The following is a 6,526-nucleotide window of genomic DNA, read 5'->3' as shown; positions in this document are numbered from 1 at the left end:
CTTCCAGAAGGGCTGAAGAAAGGCGCGTGTTTCCTGAAGGACTCTCCACTCATTCGGGGTGAGATAGTCGTCCTGCACGTCCTCGTAATATTTTCTCAGGTACCACTCCACGTGCTCCTGGAGATCCAGAGTAACGTCGAGAAGAATGAACCATGAATTCCAGCGCGTATCATTGTCAAGCCCCAAGGACCTTCCTGCGCGCTTCCTAAATAGGTTCCATCGATAGTCATTCTCGCGCATATGCACGGCGATGTTGTGGACTTTGCCAAGCGGCCCTAGTCGACGCCAGCCAAGCGCTTTTTGCGCCCTGACCCTCTCCGCAAAGTCACTGCCAAACGCAACTTCGTCGTCGCTCTCGATCTGTTCCAAAGCTGCCTGTGCGGCCTCTTTGGAGTCCATGAACAGGAATGCTTGCACAGCGAGATTGATGACGTGACCATGGCATCGAATCCTCTGCTTCTTTGCCTCCCAATTGATACCTTTCCTCCGCAGATGCTCGCTGAGCAGACGACAGAGCTTGTCGTTGGAACCATGATTATCGCCGGTGTAGAAGCCGATCTTATTCCAGATGTTGTAGTCATCGAGCACATGCTGAATCAACTTCCACTGCTCAGCTGCGCCGTGGCTGCCGGGCCCATCGATGCCCGGTAGCTCTGACAGGGCAAGTAGCGCCTGCAGTGTCTCTCTGGCATCCGTGTCCACAAATTTGACGCAAATACCAAGGAATGCTTTGTGGTTTGGAGCTGACCAGACATCGGCGGAGAGATGGAGCTTCGAGGGCGAGGATTGGAGCTTTCTCCGCAGGATATCCTTGTGCACACAGTAGGAATTGGAGACCAGCTTTTGAATGGAGCCGTGTGAGAGGCTTACAAGATCCTCCGCAGTGTAGTTGACCGCACAAATAAGCGCGTGTAGTTCTGGCCAAGAGCTACAATTGTAGGAGAGATTGCGGACTGTGACGAGCTGCATCAGGGCTTCGAGCGCTGCCTTGCGATTGACTGCAGCTCGAAGAGTCTCCTCTTGTCTCGCTGATTGCTTCGCAGCATTTACTTCGCCTGCCTTGGCGAAAGCATCCTGTATGAGGTTGTCGCGCTGTTTCTTGATCGGATGATCGGGGGCAAGGAGCTCAATTCCGTGGACCTTGAGCAAGTGGCGGCGAAACGTAGTCGAGACGGTCGTGGAATAGGTGGGATCCCGGCAATGCATACAGTAATAGATCTTCTCGTTCTTCCGGGGGCAGCGCGCTGGCTCTGCGTCCTGTGGCTCGCGGGCGTGCGCCCAAGTGTTGGCTGTTGCCTTCCGTTTTCGAGTCTTACGGACGCTGGCGTCAGAGGGGTTCAGTGGAACAGAAGTTGGAGATGAGCGAGGCTCAATAGTGGACGATGGCGACCCCACATGGCTAGTAAAGCCACCCGAAAGGCGGGAGGACTGCTGGGACATGCCGCGCCGACCGCATCACGATGTGTCGTGTTCATGCTGTTCTCGAACTGGAAACATGATGGAAGCTCCCGGTAATTTCAATACCCCTGAACTGGTTCGGTAGGGTTAACATTTTTCCGGTCTTATTCCATACGTATGGAATACGAACAGCCCGTATGGAATATGGAGTATGGAGTATGGAATATTCCATACTCCATCACTTATTCCATCCGCGTATGGATAGAAAGCCTGGTTGTTCCAGAGGGTAAAGGCTGCATACTCCTTCGTTTGTAAGATCCACTTATACGCGTCGACAACGAGCCCTCCCTTGCTTCGTTCGAGCCTTTCCATATCGTGATGTGGATCAATAACCCGAAGATCTCTCTGGCAAGCCGAGTCCACGTCTTCCCGGCGCACGGCTTTCTGCATTGTCAAAAAATCTTGAAGACTCTGGTGGATATCCCCGAGAGATCCCTCCATCCCTTCAGCGGCGTCAACGAGCTTCCCCAAAGTAATTTTCTGGTGAACCGTGTTGTACTGATCCGAGTCCTTCCGAAGAGTTTCTTCTGCATCTTTAACAGCCTTCAGACCCCCGTCCCAGTCGTCCAAGCTCACGAGGCTGCGGAGGAAGTCAAGACCACGGTTCCTGTAGTAGGACAAGACACTTTTTATCTGATATAACAAGAGCGTTTTATATAGCGCGACAGTCTTTTTCTCCAGCTGAAACCGTATTGCGCCATAGTTCACGTCTTTGGTTTCGATGCTGTCCTCTTGCAAGACATGCTCGGCAAGGGCGCAGTACCAGTCCATTCTAGAAATGGTATACGTAATGCCGGCGAGATTGGCACTTGTTGCCTTTGCTGGATTAAGGAGGATCTATTGAGAATTAGTAGTGAACCGAAAAAAAAAGAGACTTACCCACCTGCAATCCAATGCAGACTCCGGCCCACGGAAGAGCGGCCTGAGGAATGTTCTGAATGGCAATATCGATCATTCCCTTGGCGGAGAGGACAAATTGTGCAACATTACTCACGCCCCTTCTTATTTGAGACGCTGTAGTTATGCGTTTCAGACCTCGTTGTACCAAGTCTCTCATGAGGACTTGCCGCCTGCCCGGATCATCGCATTCGGTAGGAGTGGAAGAGTCGCCTCCGAGGGTCTGGGCCAAAGTCTGGGCATAGGAGTCAACTAGCTTCGAGGTGCTTCTCTCATCTCGGAGGCCATCGTATGCGGCATTCCAAAGTCTCTGAGATGTGGACATGACGACGCTGTGATCGCCATGAGGCTCTGTTGGCGGCGCGATGGATAGAGAGGGCCGATTCGACGCCGCAGGCTCTGAATTGGGTGTCCCCAGATTTGCATCATTGCGAGTTGCGACCCCTTTCTCACCGCTGGCAAGGTGGGTAGGTGAATCCTGCTCCGCTGGGGCCTCTGTCCCGCCGTCTTGGGCAAGTTGTAGTTGCAAGTCTGGAAAACGCAATTAATCCGAGTTCTAGCAAAAGTTTCCACGCTGGCCACACTTGCCTGCCTTCTTGACAATACGTTGCACCATCTCTTTATTTGCAGCTGTGAGCTGTGCCTTCACAAAGCTCATCATGGCGATGTTGCATTGAACCTGGATATTGTTGCATAGGTGCAGCGCATCATTCGGAGTGTCGACTGCCTGGACAGGGCTTTCTTGCGTTACAAACTGTTGTGTAGCCTGTCGTGCTTCTGTAATATAGTACTCGTTGCGCAGGTCGATATCCATGGGCGCATAAACATGCGTTTGCAGACCCCACGGCATATTATGAAAGCAACCCCTAAATGTGATCTTTCCGGAGCCTGGCTTGCCTATCGCCGGCACATACTGGATCCGTTGAACTATCTCGTACCAGTCGTTGAAATACTCATCCGTAGTTGCAGTACGTGGAGCTGGAATGTGCTGGTGGCTGAGTACGAGCGGATTAAGGGTAATGACCTCGTCATGAGCGTGAAGAGAATCGATGGCGAGTTGGCGTGGGACAAATCGCGGGATAGGAGTCTCCACGGTGAAAGACTCTTTTCGGCGCAGCATTGTTACTAACTTTTGACTCCTCTTCTCTTTGCTGATGGTCGATGCAGCAGTCGAGTGTTCAGCCCGCGCCTGGCCTTGTTTGACAAGTATGCGATCACCCTTTGACGACGGGCCGGACACATGCAGGTTCTCAGGCTGACGAATATCTAACCTGGTACGTTGGTGAGGGCATCCAACATGAATTTGCCCCGGGTGCTAGTGGATTATGTTTGGGTTGGAATCAGCTCTGGTAGGCAAAGCAAGAGGAGGCAGGATGCGAGTAATCCTTGGTTCTGAGTTCTTTGTTGTTGTACCGACACCATATTGTGCCTCTAGATTCCTTTCTATGCTTCCGCGGAAGTTGCAGTGACAGTTCATTTGAGCCGTCGGTCTCGGTCATAAACTGTAAGGCCACCATCAGTTCGCGATGCGAAAGAATAATTGGCTCGTTGTGTTCAGCCAAGCCATTTAAGTGATGCTAGCTGTATCCGTATTGTGGCTGGATACCAGACCTGGGGGTCGGAAGATGTGGAGATGGGCTGAGCGGCACGCGATGTCGGGTGTGGCGCGACCACGACCCCGACAACATTGAAGGTTGGCCAGATCTCACCCGAAGTTTGTGAGTGCAATAACAGACCCTTTCAAATGCTTGAGCAAGACGCATGCAAGACTGTCTAAGCTCGCAATGACACGGAAGTTCCCGACCCTGCTGATTACATCATGGAGTAACATCGCTGGAGGCTATGCTAGGGTTGGGCTTGTGACACGGACGGATTGCTGGCCGGGATAATCATTCTCAACCCTTCAACCGCGTAGTCCGTTGCTAGATACTTTAAACTACGATATATAGGGTGGCAGTGATTATGCCCCCTCGCGAGTATTCAGGAGACTGTAGGAGACTGACAACACTGTCCATGATGTGCATGCTACAATATCCACGTTACTCACCCCAGAAGCCTTTTCCTCCCGGAAGGGACCTCACGAGCCATATGATGCGGTGGCATCAAAATGAGTGTATACCAGTATATTGAAGAAGTTGAACAAGAGACAAAACTGCGTCGAATGTTGCTCCTATGCATCCGAGCTAGAGCGAGCAAAATTACACCGGACATATCATGGCAACCGCAGGTATTGAGGGGCCAACGGCTTGACAGGCCTTCAAAATTAGCTACTGACCCACGAGCTGGGAAACAGCGGCTGATATGACGTCCAATTTTCCCGTAACTCAAGCGCTGCCAGTTTGTACAGAATTGTCTTTGTCCAACTCGAGCAAGACATTCTTCGGACACATGATTCTAGACAAACTCCCCGTAAGGCGATATTTCGTCGTTCCACTTTCTTCGTACCGCAGACTCATGGTTTTCTCGGGACGCATTATATATTCCGGTACAAATTGTTGATCATTCCTCGCCCATCTCCACCCTGCACCCGCGGTGGGCTTTTGGAGACTGAGTCCCCGTAGAGACGCTGGTTCATAGTTGAGACTATCGTGCCGTATCCTAGTGATAGGATGGAAGTACTCGTTGGTATCACCATTGGAATTGTTCTCTGCCGCAGGCTGGTATTGTCCAGGTGTTCGATTCTTCGTTCCTAGGGCCTTAAAGAAGGCTCCCCTGAGGCCGATGTAGTTGTCTCCCATCGGCCCGCAGCCCCAGTTGTTCGTGGGTCCAATGGCTTCAAGAGCTCGCCTATGCTCTTCGGTGATAGTGTTGATTGCGGACTCCTCAAATGAGATCATCTGCGAGAGATTGTCCACCTAAAGCAGTAAGGCTTCGGTACGGATTCAACAGTCGTGGGAAGTGCTTACCATCCATGCAAAAGTGTTATATCCAAGCTCCGCAAATCCCAGTGATACATGCGCATCCTCTCCCCCTGTGCCGCCAATATCTCTATGTACCCCAGGAAACCAGCATTGTTGAAGTTCCTTTGCAGGGCCCTCCGAATTCTTGTGCCAGATGGTGGGTGGAAAGGTCAAACGCGTCTCATCGATAGCGAGAGCCTGGAAGGCATAATCCATGTCTTATACAGCGATCAGCTGCCTGGACATCTAGTTAAATTCTCGCTCATTCTTGAGGCGGCACTCACTCTTTGAAACGGTGGTGTTGTGGAAGGCGTATTGCTTGTTGACCGGAAGACCAACCTTCGCCGCCCAGCTTGCGACAGGCCACTCCGGGACACCCTGGGTATGATTAGTAGAGTAGTCACTGTTCTCGTGAATTCGGACCATACCAAAGCCCCGACGGTATCCCAGACGCCTACAACCTTGACCCTGACATCCTGCAGTCCTAGCTTTTCTTTGTTTTCAAGATACCATGTCGAATTCCTGAAGCTCTTGCCGGCCGTATTACTCCGATAGGCAGCCCACATGTCCGCAAAATGCGACATGTGTACTGCAGAGAGTATCCCGACCTCACAAACAAGGTTCGCTGCAGAGCGCACAGTGAAAGCGCCACGTGAGAAGCCGAAGAAGAACAACTCGTCGCCGGGCTCATAGTTGTTAGAGACGAAGTCATATGTTTGACACACGTCGTCGTCAAGGCCCCAGCCGACGCCCCCTGCCATGAATCAGAATTGAACACAGACATCCGGCCTAGAATGGAAGGACGTGGTACCGTATAGAGCCTTCTGCAATGGAAGGTCTCCGCTCCCAAGTCCAGCATGATAGGACACGATTTGTTTCACGACATTTCCTGCATCGTCAACACCACTCGGCGCGATTGCGCGAGCTATTCTCGCAACATTTGAAGGAGCTGATTTGTTTCCAACATCGGACGCCAGCCAAGTGCCGTCCACGCAGAGAATGATGCGCTTGTAGCTTGCCTGTTTTTGTGTCGATGCTTCCATTGCGGGCGTCGTGGCCATTCAAGAATGGAGGCTCTGATAACGCAATCGTGAAGTTGTCGTCGCCCGTCTGGTTCGCATTGCCGAAGCACTTCACCCTCGTTTCAAGTACTCACCCGTGAAACAGCGTTGTGGCAGAGATTTGAGCTGAATCTTTGCTCGTTCAGCCGGACCCTTCTGGAACAATTCAGCTCGCGATTCAGTCTGCGCGTCGAATGCGACGTTGTTCAC

The sequence above is a fragment of the Purpureocillium lilacinum genome, assembly GCF_023168085.1.
Source record: "Purpureocillium lilacinum CBS 284.36 DNA, scaffold_1, whole genome shotgun sequence".
Classification (NCBI taxonomy): domain Eukaryota; kingdom Fungi; phylum Ascomycota; class Sordariomycetes; order Hypocreales; family Ophiocordycipitaceae; genus Purpureocillium; species Purpureocillium lilacinum.
This window is presented reverse-complemented; position numbering follows the sequence as displayed.